The 15,772-nt window shown below is 41.3% G+C and overlaps 1 protein-coding gene across 7 annotated transcripts in view; it reads right to left on the bottom strand.

Moving 5' to 3' along the window:
• Window positions 1-330, bottom strand: part of LOC142836735 (nuclear autoantigen Sp-100-like) — a 60,792-nt gene extending 60,462 nt beyond the window's left edge. For 3 of the 7 annotated variants that reach the window (XR_012908162.1, XM_075951264.1, XM_075951265.1), the window contains exon 1: window positions 167-323. The gene's annotated coding sequence lies outside the window, so the exon portion shown is untranslated. Of the gene's footprint in view, window positions 1-166 lie in introns of all 7 variants that reach the window. The other 4 variants (XM_075951261.1, XM_075951263.1, XM_075951262.1 and 1 more) reach the window with 3 other exon arrangements.
• Window positions 331-15,772: the final 15,442 nt, after the last annotated feature.

The following is a 15,772-nucleotide window of genomic DNA, read 5'->3' as shown; positions in this document are numbered from 1 at the left end:
CCATCTCTTTCTCCCCTCTTCCTCTCTCTTGGCTCTTCTCTCTAACTACAGTGCAGAACTGCTTCACGTCCAGGGCTTTGGACTGACTGAAGCTTTAGCCACTTAATCAAGACACAACATCACCCCAGCTGTCAGAGGGCAAAGTGACAGAGGGAGAAAGACTCACCTGTTGCTGAAGCTGCCACCTTCTGTCTCTCAACTCCTGCCAGGGTCACGGGAGGGTGAGATCTGATCCTTGGTCTCCTCACAGGCTTTCAGACCCTGAACTGTGGCCCACAACTGAGAGCAGGAAGTCAACCTGAGTACTAACTCACTAGGGAGGGCTCCACCCAGATGGTGAAAAGAGAATCGAAAGTGTTTCTCTAATCTTAAATGTGCTGCTCTGAAATACTGTCCCTTCCTTCTTTCCTTAAATGTGGTGACAGGAGAGGGAGAAAGGGGAGGCCAGTGGATTAGTGGATTGCAAAGGGGCACAGCAGGAACCAGTTCCCAGGAGTGCCTTAGTTATGCAAAGATGGAAAAACCCAGCAACCCAAAAGCAACAACAACCAAATTCCCCTATAATACCAACTGTTCTCAGTCACCCCTGTGTCTAGGGAGAAGATTTACCAAGAGTTGGCTGTGATCCCTTTCTTGTCTTAGTCCTGGCTAAATTGGCTTGAGCGGAAGAGCATTTGTGTTGGAGAGAGGTGGGGAAGGATGGCCAAACACTTTCAAGTTATCTCTTGGGTTAGTAGCAGAATCCAGAGCTGGATCCTGACCAAGAGAAGCTTTCCCTCAGACCTCAATGAAAGTGGAGCTGTAGGGGGAGGTCCCTCAGCTTGACAGACACTCTTCATCAGAGCACTGACTGAGGATTGACATTCCAGCTAGAACTCAAGGGTGGGAGAAAACTGCCACAGTGGTCACCAGGGCCTAAGGACAAAGAACTTGTCCACCCTTCTGAGATGTGGACCTGGAGAGAGATGGGCAGACACCTCCAGGCAGTCGTTCCAGGAAGCCCCTCAGTGATCACCAGGATACACAAGGTTCCTCTCTGTTGCTCCCTCTGGAAGACTCTCTGAGGAACCAGGGGACTGGGTGAGCCTGTGTCCTGTCAGGTCTCCAGCAGTCTTCTTGCCTGTGCAGACCAGGGCTCTGTTCTCACCCTTAGCTCAAATGCACAGGGACAGGGCTGGAGAGGGGCTGCCTGACAGCAGCAGCCTGAGGCCAGGCCTGGGGTCAGATTTCAGGGCTCCTTTCACTGTCTCACATGTTAGCCAGGTCTCCAATTCTACTTATTTCATGAACAAACCATTTTGAAATGAATTTATTTGCTTTTAAAGTATGTTCATGTTTCTGTGTGGAGATATATACACATGAGTTCATGTGGCTGACAAAACAAGAAGACAGTGTGGGAGTCCTGGAGCTGGACTTTGGCAGTAAGTCACCAGATACGGGTGTTGGGAATCAGACCCTGGCCCTCTGTAAGAGTAGAATGTACTCAATGACTAAGCCAACTCTAGCCCCAGACAGCATTTTGACCCTAATCCTGTCCTTTCATGTAGCCAAGCTGTCAGATAGTTCAGAACCAACATTGGGGAAAATGGTAAGCTTGAGGCTATGAGGCCCTAAACTTGTTTAAGCCTAAGCCTGTCTCTTTCCTCAGGTTCCCTTCTACCTATGAACCAGAAGAGCACAGAGGCCAGAAGCCCTGGCAATCGCATCACATGATACAATTATCCCCAGGACCCAGTGGGCTTTGGGTGCAACATTTGAGCTCTCAGAGACTGCACTGAGACTGAACCAATGCCTAGAACCTGATTGAATTAGGTAAGGGATGTCATGGGCTCAAACTTTATGAGATGCTGGGGAGATAGAGAAGGAAACATAATATTTCTGGTGGGAAGTGTGAAGGGGAGAAATACCAAGGGCAGAGAAGGATAAAATCAAGGACAGGGGCACACCTGCCATCTTCTGAAGATCTGAGGACCATCTTTCAGAAACACCTTTGAAGAAGCCCAGGGTCCTGATAATGCTCAGGAGGAAGTGGGATGCTGGTCCAGGTTCTCATGCCCGGGGGGTCCCTACCTTGAGTCTGCATCATCACCCATAGCCCTTCATTTTAGCTTCTGTGTCATCATGTGGACAAGGACAGAGATTCCCTGTTTCCTGGGTATAGGTGAGAGACCCAGAGAGTCTGCAACCCATTGACATCATACATGCCTTTCTTGTACAGATTCCTGCCACTGAGGCTGGCTGTGTGCACACCACACTGTTCTAATGACTTCTCCTTTTTTTTTGTCATCATCAAAGTCATCATCATCATCATTATCATCTTCTTTTTCCTCCTCTTCTTTCTCTTCCTCCTCCTCTTCTCCTTTTGTTTTATATGCATTCGTGTTTGAGAGAACTTAATGGCATTTCAGTTGTGTTTTAATAAATAAAGACTGCCTAAAGAACTGAGAGTAAAACAGTCCCATTGTTTAGCTTTATAGAACAGATTATGGTAATACACACCTTTAATTCCAGTAGCCACAATGACACACACCTTTGTTCCCAGTAGCCACTCTAGTTGCCATAACAATCGGGTGGTGCATGCCTTTAATCTCAGCCCTAAAGATGAATATAAGATGGGAAGAGACAGCTCTCAGACACAGTCTCCTTCTGTGATTCCAGGAGGCAGGATCTGGCATTTCAGACTGAGGTTGAGGTAAGAGCCAGTGACTAGCTGTTTTGCTTTTCAGTTCTTCAGGTTGAACCATAATTTCTGACCCTGCATTTTTATTAATCGTGTTTCAACTTATGTCTATATGAAAGTGTCAGATCCAATGGAACTGAAGTTACAGTCAGTTGTAAGCTGCCATGTGGGTACTGGGTATTGAACCTCAGTCCTCTGGAAGAGCAGGCAGCATTCCTAACTACTGAGCCATAATCACTATTCTAACTACTGAGTCATCATCCCTGTCCTAACCACTGAGAAATCTTCACTGTCCTGACCACTGAGCCATCATCCCTATCATAACTACTGAGCCATCATCACTATGCTAACCACTGAGCCATCATCACTATCCTAACTAGTGAGCCATCATCACTATTCTAACTACTGAGCCATCATCACTATCCTAACTAGTGAGCCATCATCACTATCCTAACTAGTGAGCCATCATCACTATCCTAACTAGTGAGCCATCATCACTATTCTAACTACTGAGCCATCATCACTATCCTAACTAGTGAGCCATCATCACTATCCTAACTAGTGAGCCATCATCACTATCCTAACTAGTGAGCCATCATCACTATCCTAACTAGTGAGCCATCATCACTGTCCTAACTACTGAGCCATCATCACTATTCTAACTACTGAGCCATCATCACTATCCTAACTAGTGAGCCATCATCACTATCCTAACTAGTGAGCCATCATCATTATTCTAACTACTGAGCCATCATCACTATCCTAACTAGTGAGCCATCATCACTATCCTAACTAGTGAGCCATCATCACTATCCTAACTAGTGAGCCATCATCACTATCCTAACTACTGAGCCATCATCACTATCCTAACTAGTGAGCCATCATCACTATCCTAACTAGTGAGCCATCATCACTGTCCTAACTACTGAGCCATCATCACTATCCTAACTAGTGAGCCATCATCACTATCCTAACTAGTGAGCCATCATCACTATCCTAACTAGTGAGCCATCATCACTATTCTAACTACTGAGCCATCATCACTATCCTAACTAGTGAGCCATCATCACTATCCTAACTAGTGAGCCATCATCACTATTCTAACTACTGAGCCATCATCACTATCCTAACTACTGAGCCATCATCACTATCATAACTAGTGAGCCATCATCACTATCCTAACTAGTGAGCCATCATCACTATCCTAACTAGTGAGCCATCATCACTATCCTAACTAGTGAGCCATCATCACTATTCTAACTACTGAGCCATCATCACTGTCCTAACTACTGAGCCAGGAAACTAACTCCACGTAAAACCTAAGAGGGCTTGAAAAGGAATTCTAGACACAAATATAGAGTTTAATGTCAGGAGCCAATTTCCTCCTAAAATCATTACAGGAACCATCACCCTGGGGAGTCTGAAGAGAACCCCACACCCCTAATTGTGTTAAGAATGGTTCTATTGACAGAGCCTACCCCACACCCAAATTGGCTGTTAATGAGAGCTATCTGTTAGCGGAACCCACCCCACATTCCAAACTATCTAGGGAGCTAGGTGAGCCAGGCCTACTGTGACTTGACCGAAGATAACCTCCTGCCTACGTGACCAACTCGGACCATGTGACCAACGTGAACCACGCGGCAAGAGCCCAGAACCCTGTGCCCATCCCCCCAACTCCTTACCCTATAAAAGGTTGTATCTCGTCCCTAATAAACGGAGGCTTTGACAAACCTTGCATAGCCTTCTTCCTGTCTCCTAGCCCATATCTTCCAGGTAGTGCCTCTCCGTGACCCTGGAATAACTGACCTGCCAGGCGGGCTACTAACCCTAGACTAAGTGGCCCGCCGAGGCAATCCACAGTGGCGCCCGAACCAGCGACTTGGAGCACGGTCAACTATCGGACGACAACGCGCAGTCCCGGGACAACAAGAAGAAAAGAGAAGGTTCTGCAGCTGTAGAACTCGGACAGATCTGCAGGACAAGGTAGGCGCAGGCTCACCGTCGTCCAAAAAGATATGGGACTTTCAAGGGAAGAGAAATTCATACAGGAATTTAATCAATCACTCAGGGAGAGAGGAGTAAGAGTCAAAAACAGAGATTCATATGTTTGCTTTATGTGTTTGCTTGTGGACTCAAAAGGGAGTCCCTCGAGATGCGAGAAGTTAGGGTACAATCCACACAGCTACTCCTGCCAAGCAGGCTGGCTGCTAGGGCTAGAGAGCCTATGTCTTTAACCCCCTGCCATATGGAGCAAAAGCTGACAGGCAGGTTTGCTATACAGGAATCTAGACTCAAAAAGCTGCAGCTTCATTTAGGACAGTAAATATGCTTCTTTTCCATTTTAAAAATCTTGCTTCTTGGTCAAAAATCTTTAGTTTGTAGATGTATAAGTTTATATCTAAGGTAGATTAATTTCAGTACTGTGTTTCTGTAGGAAAGTTTTAAAATCAAAGATTGTGATACATTCAGAGGATTTTTAGAATTGTTTAGGCTATCCTGAGTTTTTATTTCTTTCGTATAAGGTTGGAGATTGTTCTTTTGAGTTCTATATTGTTCTTTTGAGTTCTGTGAAAAGTTTTGCTATAATTTTAATGAACATTTACATTAAATCTGTGAGTTCTGTGAGGAATGTTGCTATAATTTTTAATGGACATTTACACTGAATCTGTAAACTGCTTTCAGTGAAATTGTCATTTTTGCTGTGTTTCTTCTGCTTTCGCAAGAAAGTAGGGGATCTTTCAAGATTTAAAGTTCTTATCCTACAAGTTTTTCCATTTGTATGGCCCACTCTTGGGTGGGAGTCCTATTGTTTCAGCTTGAGGTCCTTCCCTGCTGCTAGGTGTGGCTTCAAGGTGGAATGCTGAGACTCAGGCCTCTTAATTAACTTTATCAAGGGCCAGAGTTATACTCTAACAAATGATAATGGTTAAAAATAAAAAAAAAAAACAATTCCGCCTTCACAGGCAGAGATGACAGGACCCAAAACGTCTGTCCTGCTTGCTTGGAATTACTCCAAGATATTTTGTGGTATTCATGGATATTTAAAAGGATGATGTCTCATTTATCCTAGGTGTAAAAGAGGTACATCTGGGTTATTTTCAGATTCTAGGCTATGATAAAATGGTTCTGCTATGGGCATGGCTGAGCACGTGTCCTTATGGTTTGGTTAAACATCTTTGTATTTAGGCCCAAAAGGGGTATTGCTAAGTTTTGAGGTAGATATTTGCCTAATTTTAAAAAATAGACAAAATGAGGGTCCCTCAATGCTGGGGAGACTCTCACTTGGGTCTCTGGATGGCAAGGGCCCGGAGACCATCCTTGCTGAGGTCGCGCACGTGGCCTTCGTTGGTGGGGGAGGAGTTCGACCCCCAATAACCAGGAGAAAGAATCTTTTGAGGAAAGGGGCCACACCCCAGTGGTCCGGGAGGGTCGTAAATTCCAAAAATCCAATGGTGGTCTCTGGAGGGCAGCTCCCTGCCTCTCGGGACCACTCCCAATAATCCTCTAGTTCCTAAAACTACTGTGATAATTGCAGCTGAAAAACCTGTTTTTCCAGGTCAAGGCTTTGTCTTCAGCTGGTTCCTAGGGCAATGTCGCTGAAGCGGCTAGCCCTGGATTTTTGGTTCTTCTCTTCCTGCTGGGAGAGTCTGGTTTATCCAGGTTTTTCAATACTAGGTATGATCCAAAAGTGGCTGTGCCAGTATGCACTTCCAGCACCAGTTTACACTTCCAGCAATAAAAGTTTTTTCTTTACCCACATTTTCTTAAACATAAATTGTTAACAATAATTTTTAATCTTGGTCATTTCTACAAGGATAAGATAAAATCTCGGAGTTTTGGTTTGCATTTCTCTGATGGCTAAAGGATGTTATGTTTGAAAGTTTTTTGAGTGTCTCTCAGTCATTTTTAAGTGCGTCTGAGAGTTTTCAGTTTAGGTCTATAACAAATATTTTTTGGATTAAAATTTTTAATAACTAAGTTCCTGAGTTCTTCATATATTTTTGGAATGGATTTATGATAAGTAAAGATCTTTTCCCACTATATAGCCTTGTTATACAAAAGCTTCTCAATTCAGGAGATATAATTTATGGTTTCTCAAAATGTTTATGCCACTGAGGCTATGTTTGAGATGTGGCAAAGTATACTTCAAAAAATTTTTCTCTGTGAGATTCAACATAATTTTTATATGCTGAGGCCTTTGGCTCATTTAAACTTAAGTTTTGTACATGGAGATGGATATGGATCTATTTTCATTTTTCTACATGTTGGTGTCTAATGAGGCCAGCATTATTAGTTAAAAAATGCTTCATTTTTCCATTTTCCTATCTGCAAGGCAGACTTAAAACTTAAGAGGAGGATAGCTTAAAAACTTTTAATTAGATATACAATGGTTAAAGCCCTAGTTATAATATTCTTATGAAAGACCTTGAGCCGCTAGGTAAAATTCTTACAAAAAACAGTTTCCAATAGAAAGCTTAAATAAGCTGCCTAACAGGTACTCAAGCAGGTAAAAAATATAAATCAACAGGTAAAGTATACAATAATCAACAAACACAGCATATTAATTATAATTCAGCTATGACAAATGTGTATATTAAATGTAAAACTTATTCTACAACAGTTTTATAAAAAATGCTGTTTATGGCTAAACCTTCTCAGTTTTACCAGTTAAGATATTAAACTCTTAATTTAAAACAGTAGCCTGTCTCATACAAAAGAGCAGGATAAAAGCTGAAAAATGGCTTTACAAAATATTGACTATAATCAATGTTTCCTATACTAAATAATAGATTCATTGATAATTTTAAGACTGATTCCTGGACAATTGTCTTTACTCAATTCAAAGGCAAAAACAATAATCTTTTCCCAGATCATTGCTACAATTCACACAACTGTATTTTGCTAATGTTATAGCAAAAAAAAATCCCTTAAAGGATTTTATGCTAAATTTTACAAATGGCTTTTCCAATGGAAGAGCTGCATATATGGCTAATAAAAAAGAAATTGTGGAGCGTAACAAGGCTCCTTCAAAGCAACTCATAAAAAGTTGCAAGCAGATCCTGATGCAAACGGATCTGGCGTGATAACACCAAGCTGACCTTTGCTAAGGCAAGGTGGAAAAGCCCTTGCAATGCATTATGAAAAAACCCGACCTATTTATATTTGGGGTCGAGGATATGTTTATGCTTTTTTCACAGAAAGAAAATAAAAGCTGGATCTGATGCTGTCGTGGCTGCGGACATCCCACAGAGGAGTTCCAGAGGAGACTGGGGAGAGGTCCTTGGTCCGGCCTTTCCTGCCCCCAAGGAGAGGAGTGCCTGATAACACAACCTGCTACACCACTCTGCAGGGTCTCTATTCTGCCCCTAGAGAGTCCAGGGAGACCCGCCTGAGATAAGTGCCAGGATGTGCTTCAGATAGCTGACTCCAGCTCACCTCACTCAGGAATCCCACCTGCCCTAAAGCACAAATGCTGAGCTGCTTCTGATGCGTACTAAACATCAGACAGTTTTAATGTTTGGGACACAAAACTCATTTTAATTAAAATATTAACCTCTCTTCACTTAAGAAGGGGGAAGATTAGGGTTCCTGTCACTGTTGTTCAGAGACTGGAACTGGTGGTATTTGGTAACAACAATGTATGTCATTGTGCTCTTACTACAATTGACCTAATGATATTTGTAACTGCTTATAGATGTTGGGAAAAGTTTGACACACGCTGTAAAATGTTTGGGTTTAATGCATATGTTAAAAAATTTAGATTTAGATCCCTTTTACACTGCCCTAATTATTGGCAGGCAGCACTCATAATCTTATTGTGGAGTAGGCATTTAGGAAGGAGGATACCTAAGGCCAGATTAAAAGGTGAATACTGGGTTTGGAAAATGCCCTGTCTTCTTGTCTGGAAGATGTAGTTATTGGTGCCCAAAATTATATCATTATATTTTGTTTGAGGAGCTACTCACAGTCTTTTCATTAGTGATAGACACAGGGGCCCAATGACGGGAGTTAGTGTGGATCCTCGCCTGAACAGCACACCATACAGAGGCTGTACTGGCCGGCTCAACATGGCATGGTGCCAGGCATGAGGAGTGCCCTCCACATGGCCTAAGACAGGGTGACCTGTGATCTGTTTATTTTAAATCTCGCTAGATACCTTTCATTTGAGGAGCTCCAAGGACGGGTGACTTGTGGCAGGAAATCCCCCAACCTAAGACAGGATACTGGGAATCCTAAGACGGGTAAGGGGGATAAAGACCTGGTCCCCACTCGACCTAAGAATCATAAGGCAACCCTCTGTTCCCAGGAGAGGTAAATTGCTTCACCATTCGAGAGGAGGGTCTTTCCTTGTCCCAGTCCCTTCTCTTTTAGATCTGACACCTTGGTTGGACTCTGACCTGATGCCCTTCACTTAATAGCTGCCTGTCTTTATAAAAGAAAGGGGGATCTGTCAGGAGCCAATTTCCTCCTAAAATCATTACAGGAACCATCACCCTGGGGAGTCTGAAGAGAACCCCACACCCCTAATTGTGTTAAGAATGGTTCTATTGACAGAGCCTACCCCACACCCAAATTGGCTGTTAATGAGAGCTATCTGTTAGCGGAACCCACCCCACATTCCAAACTATCTAGGGAGCTAGGTGAGCCAGGCCTACTGTGACTTGACCGAAGATAACCTCCTGCCTACGTGACCAACTCGGACCATGTGACCAACGTGAACCACGCGGCAAGAGCCCAGAACCCTGTGCCCATCCCCCCAACTCCTTACCCTATAAAAGGTTGTATCTCGTCCCTAATAAACGGAGGCTTTGACAAACCTTGCATAGCCTTCTTCCTGTCTCCTAGCCCATATCTTCCAGGTAGTGCCTCTCCGTGACCCTGGAATAACTGACCTGCCAGGCGGGCTACTAACCCTAGACTAAGTGGCCCGCCAAGGCAATCCACAGTTTAACACAGCTTTTTGCTGTTTGCTGGCGGGTGCCACAGAGAAATTTTCCTGACTCAGCAGCCATAGCAGGAAAATAGCTGTGCAGTTTTAAAATATGGCTTCCTGGGCTGTGCCATCTGGGCATACTCCAGGTATAAAGCATTTTAATGACATTGTGGGCCCCAGGCGTTTCTGTGTCCACTAGGGTTGGAAGGAAAGTGGCTGAGACCATGCTTGTGACTCAGCACTCCCTGCCTGGGCAGTCAGCGGAATCAGGTTTACTAGGTGTGCACAAGCAGGAGAGCATGGCAGATTTCTGCCGCCACACAGAGAGATGTTTCCAGGCTGCGCAGTGCTCTGCCTGGCAGATTTGGCTATAACTCAGATGAAAAAGCTCATTCTCAGAGTTAAAGTGCTGAGTGTGGCTCCTTCCTGGAGGCCCCAGAGCTAGCAGAAATGGTACATCCAGCATTTTGAAATTGAAGAGAGGTGGAGCCAACATCTAGAACAGCCCGCCACTCTGAGGCTCAGAGGCACAACTGACTCAGGGGCACAGGTGGCTCTGCCATGTTGGACTGGGCAGGGCAAGCAGACAGTAAGTGCATTTGACCTGGGATTGTTGCAGCAGCTTAGATTCTTAAGAGCTTAGCATTTTAAAAGCTCTTCAAGACAGTAGAGAATTAAAGACAATGCAATAGGACAGATTCAGACATAAAAGACCTCTAAATGGGTCATACTATTAGATAAATGTACAAAGGCTTGGGAGAGAGAAAAAAGAGTATAAAGTTAATGCCTTAAGAAAAAAAGGTAAAGTCTTTAAAGAGACAGAGTATAGATAGTTATAGATTAAAAGAAATAAAAAATAAGCCATGTAAAAATGGAAAATACACAGAGAGTCAGGGTTATGTTTATTGTGTTTTCTTTGAATTTTTTGTTTTTTTTTTTTGTTTTTTTGTTTTTTTTGGTTTTTCGAGACAGGGTTTCTCTGTGGCTTTGGAGCCTTCTTTGAATTTTTTGACTGTGAAGGAACTAAATACAGAGAGACATTTCATTGTGTTGTCTGCTAAGCTAAACCAGCATGTATGTTCTAAAGGTATCATGACTTCCAAATTTGGGTCTAAGGATATGATGCTTTGGAAAAGAGGTTCTTCTTTTGTTTTCACAGAAGATGAGACCCTGTGGATTGCTTCTAGACCAATATGGTATGATAGACCATGCCCTCCTGAAAGGTTTCTGTAAACACCCTTAAAAAATTACTTCATTCAACTACAGACTGAGATGAACCTAGCACATAGGACACACCATAAAGGACCTGATTATCAGTGCCCCCATATACCATGAAGCAGTTTGGAGAGAAAAAACTTCACCCATATTCCTAAATATTGTTTATAAATGCTCTTTTACATTTAAAGGTGGACATGATATAAATATGGATAATTTGCATTGATATGGATTTACTTTATTGATATACATTTAAGGTCAATTTTGTTTATGTATATGTATTTCTGATCTTGATTAAGGTATTGTGATTGTGTAGTTCATTTAAAAATGTAATGTATAATTAGGAAATATAGGTTGTTAATGGATAATCATTGATAATAGTCAAGCTTGTAGTCATGTTAGTTAGATTTTCTAGATATATAGAGATATATTTCAGTTAGATAGGCATTCTTCATATCTTTCAAAGATTACAGAATATGGCATTTAATGTTTTAATAATTTAGGACTTTTCATGACAATGAGACATGTCTGCTCCTGGCAGCACCAATCTACTTCAAGAGGAAGATGGGCATCGAAGAGTTTCCTTATGGAGTTGGTTAGCCATTTGGGCAAGAAACTGCTCTTGCCTGGACTGTTGCATGAAGAACCTGCAGAGAGAGGATTGCTGAACTTGCCTAAGGGTGAGATGGTCCTTCGGGGTTCCTGCTTCATGAAAGAGTCTGTGAGACATTCTGCAAGATACAGAAGAAAGTGATTGAACTGTGTTTAAATTTTCCTGCTCATGGAAAAGTCTGCTGGATACTATGGGCCCAGTAGGCTGAAGATGGGTGCCCCAACGGTACAGAGGAACTTTGGGTGATTGTCCAGGTAGCAAGATGTCTCTGTCATTTCTAGAGTTTTGTAAATTGTTTACTTCTGGTTTACATAAGTAATATTATATCCTTCTGGACGGAGTCTTTGATGGAGTTGAAGAATAAATAGTTATAGCTTTCCTTTGTTACGATAAAAGATAAATTAGATCTAAATATTGTAACTGTAATTCTTGCTCAATAACTGTTTTGTTATATGTAATTTTACTATGTTAAAGTTAAAGCCTTCTTTTGTGTTTAAAGAGAAAAGGGGGAAATGGTGTAGGAGTGTCTTCTTTCTATGTTGAATAAAGAAAACTGCCTTGACACTTTGAAAGAGCAGCCCTTAGGTGGGCGGAGTAGACAGAACAGAATGCTGTGAAAAAGGGAAGTGTAGCAGATGCCATGAATCTCTTGCCTGAGATAGATGTAGGATAGAATCTTACCAGTAAGCCTCAGTCAAGTGGTGATACACAGATTTAATAGATATGGGTTAATCAAAATGTGAGAGTTAGCCAATAAGAGGATAGAGATAATTGGCCAGGGAGTGTTTAATTAATACAATTTCCATGTGGTTATTTCAGGGGCTGGACGCAGCCTGCTTCTTCTTACTACAATTGTCTTATTGATTCTTTGTGTTGCTTTCTTTGCTTCTATTTTATTGACTTTAGGCAGCCATTTGATTATTTCCACTTGTCTATTCCTCCTAAATAAGTTTGCTTTTTTGTTCTAGACTGTTCAGTTGTTCTGTTAATACACTAGTGTGGAATGTCACTAGTATCTTCATGAATTCATTTACTGCTATGAACCTTTTTCTTATCATAATTTTCATCTGTCCCATAAATTTGGGTATGTTGTGCTATCATTTTCATTGAATTTTAGGAAGTCTTTAGTTTCTTTCTTTATTTCTTCTTTTACCCAGTGGTGATTCAGTTGAGCATTGTTCAATTTTCATGAGTTTATGGGATTTTCTGGAATTAGTGTTATGGAATTGTAACCTAAGCCATGGTAAGCCAATAAGATACAGGGGTTTATTCCAATTTTTTAAATATCTGTTGAGGTTTGTTTTGTTACCAAGTATGTGGCCAATTTTAGAGACGGTTACATGGGGTGCTGAGAAAAAAGGTATATACGTTTGTGTTTGGGAGATGTGTATTAGGCCCATTTGAATCATAACGTGCTAGTTCTTTTATTTCTCTATTAAGTTTCTGTCTGGCAGACCTGTCCAGTGGTGTGAGTGAGGGTATCAAAGTTTCCCAGTATTAGTGTGTCGGGCTTGATATGTGATGTAAGCTTTAGTAATGTTTCTGTTACATGTTTGTATTTGAAGCATAGATGTTCAGAAGTGAGACTTCATCTTAATGCATTTTTCCTGTGATTAATATGAAATGACCTTCATCTCTTTTGATTACTTTTAGTTTAAAGTCTGTATTGTTAGATATTAGGATAGCTAGACCAGATTGTTTCTTAGAACCATTTGAATAGGAAATCTTTTCCCAACCCTTTACTTTGAGGCAATATCTGTCTGTGAAGTGAAACTGTGCTTCTTGTATGCAGCAGAAGGATAGATTCTGTTTACATATCCAATCTGTTAGCCTGTGTCTCTTTGGAGGCAAATTGAGTCTATTGATATTAAGGGATAATAATGACCAGTGATTGCTAGTTTCTGTTAGTTTTGTTTTTGTTGTTGGTGGTGGTTGTGTATGTGTTTCTCTTCTTAGGAATATGCTTGTGTGGGATTATCTATTGCCTGTGTTTTTGTTGATGTACCTAAAATTCCTTGGGTTGGTATTTTTCTTCTAATACTTTCTGTTGGGCTGAATTTGTGGATAGGCATTGCTTAAATCTGGTTTTGTCATAGAATTTTGTTTTCTCCATCTATGGTGATTGAAACTTTTTTTTGGATATGGTAGTCTGTGCAGGCATCTGTGATCTCTCAGTGTCTGCATAACACCTGACCATGAACTTCTGGCTTTCATTGTTTCCATTGAGAATTTGGGTTAACTTTTGATAGATCTGCCTTTATATGTTTCTTGGCATTTTCCATTGCAGCTCTTAACATTATTTCTTTATTCTCTGTGTTTTGTGTTTTAACTATTATGTGGTCAGGGGGATTTTTTGGGTCCAGTCTATTTGGTGTTCTGTAAGCTTCTTGTATTTATATAGGTATGTTCTTCTTTAGGTTGGAAAAGTTTTCTTCTATGATTTTGTTGAATAAAATTTTTTGTGTTTTGGAACTGGACTTCTCCTTTCTCTATATTTTTTTTAGGTTTGGTATTTTCATGGTGTTTCAGATTGCTCGGATATTTTATTTTAACCATTAGTTGGATTTAACATTTTCTTTGGCTGATGAATCTATTTGTTCTATGGTATTTTCAATGTCTGAGATTCTCTCTTTCATCTCTTTAATTCTGTTGCTTATGCTTGCATCTGTAGTTCCTGATCATTTACCCTGATTTTCTATTGCCAGAGCTCCCTCAGTTTGGGTTTTCTTTATTGCCTCTATATCAGTTTTTAAGTCTTGAACTGTTGCCTTTACTTGTTTGACTGCTTTTTCTTGTTTTTTTTAAAGAGATTTTTTTGATCTCTTCCAATTTTTTCTTCCATTTCTGCAAGAGAAAATTTTATTTCCTCTTTAAGTGCCTCAATCATCTCCATAAAGTTATTTTTAGTGTCATTTTCTTCTACTTCATCTAAGTTGGGATGTTATCATTTCCTTGCTGTAGAACCATTTGTTTCTGGTAGTGTTGTATTGTTCTTTCTGTTGTTCAGCATATTCTTACCTTGTTGTCTACCCATCTCTTCCTCCAATTAATATAGGTGGAGCCTGTTCTTCAGGAGGTTGTCTACCCATCTCTTCCTCCAATTAATATAGGTGGAGCCTGTTCTTCAGGAGGTTGCTCTTCCTTCAACTGATGTGACTGGGTGCAGTGGCTCCAATGAACACTCGTTCAGTTGCAGGCATGGCTGAATCTCTGGTACTCACTCCTCCAGGTCCAGATGGGTCCAAGGTTCAGATGGTAGCTCCTTCTGGTGCAGGCAGGGCCACTTCTCCAGTAGTCACTCCTCCAACTACAAGTAGTATCATGTCTCTGGTAATAGCTGCTCTAGATGTCAGTGGGGCTGATGCTGAGTCTCTGGTGATTGGATAGTTTCTGGAGACCTCTATTGACACCATGGTTCATGGCAGGTGGTGATGCTGTTTCCTGACGTGGCAAGCTTTGAACCTACCCTCTTGTTTTAAGCAAGAAATTTGTTCTCTTATTTAGTAACAATCATCAACATGTTATAGACTAAAATCACCCATGGAATTAAAAATAATCCCATGTTTGAGTGTAGTTTAATGGTAGAATGTTCAACCTATCATGAATGTGGCTCTAGGTTTCATCCCTAACACTGAGGAAGAAAGCATAATAACTAAGACTCCATCAACACCAATTTTAAGTCATTGAGTCTGTGCTGGAGAAAAACGCTGGATACTTAAACATTATGAGGGGTTCTAATGCATGGTCATCAGGTGAGATCTCTGCCTCCTAAGGAGTGGTTCATGGGCCAGAAGCTCAGTATCTGCCTCAGTCGTCCAATGAACTACCCAGACTCCAGGGATAGGGAGTACTGTCTTGTCTCCAGCAGAGGAACAAAAGAAGTGTGGTTGTATCTAAATCTGGTGCCTTCAGGGTCAGAAGAAGGCATGGGAATTCCTGGAACTGGAGTTACAGATGGATGGGAGCTACAATGTGAATACGGAGAATAAACCAGAGTTTTTTGAAGAGCCATCTTTCCAGCCCTTAGGTTTTAAAAAATTACGTTTTATTTATGCATGTGTATATGCAGACACTCTTGTGACACCCAGGTAGAGAGCAAAGGACAAATTTTGGAACCTGTTTTCTTCTCCCATCCTATGGTTGTTGGTGATTGAACTCAGGTCATCAGGTTTAGTAGCAAGTACAGTTAGTTCCTGAGCCATATTGTCAGTCCATTGTTTTACTGTTGTTATGAGTCATTCCCACCCTACTCTCAAATGTTAACTGGAGAACTGGTCTTTTATATTGTACAATATTTTAAAATATCAACCACAACAATACCATGTGA

The sequence above is a fragment of the Microtus pennsylvanicus genome, chromosome 17 (assembly GCF_037038515.1).
Source record: "Microtus pennsylvanicus isolate mMicPen1 chromosome 17, mMicPen1.hap1, whole genome shotgun sequence".
Taxonomy (NCBI): domain Eukaryota; kingdom Metazoa; phylum Chordata; class Mammalia; order Rodentia; family Cricetidae; genus Microtus; species Microtus pennsylvanicus.
This window is presented reverse-complemented; position numbering and strand designations above follow the sequence as displayed.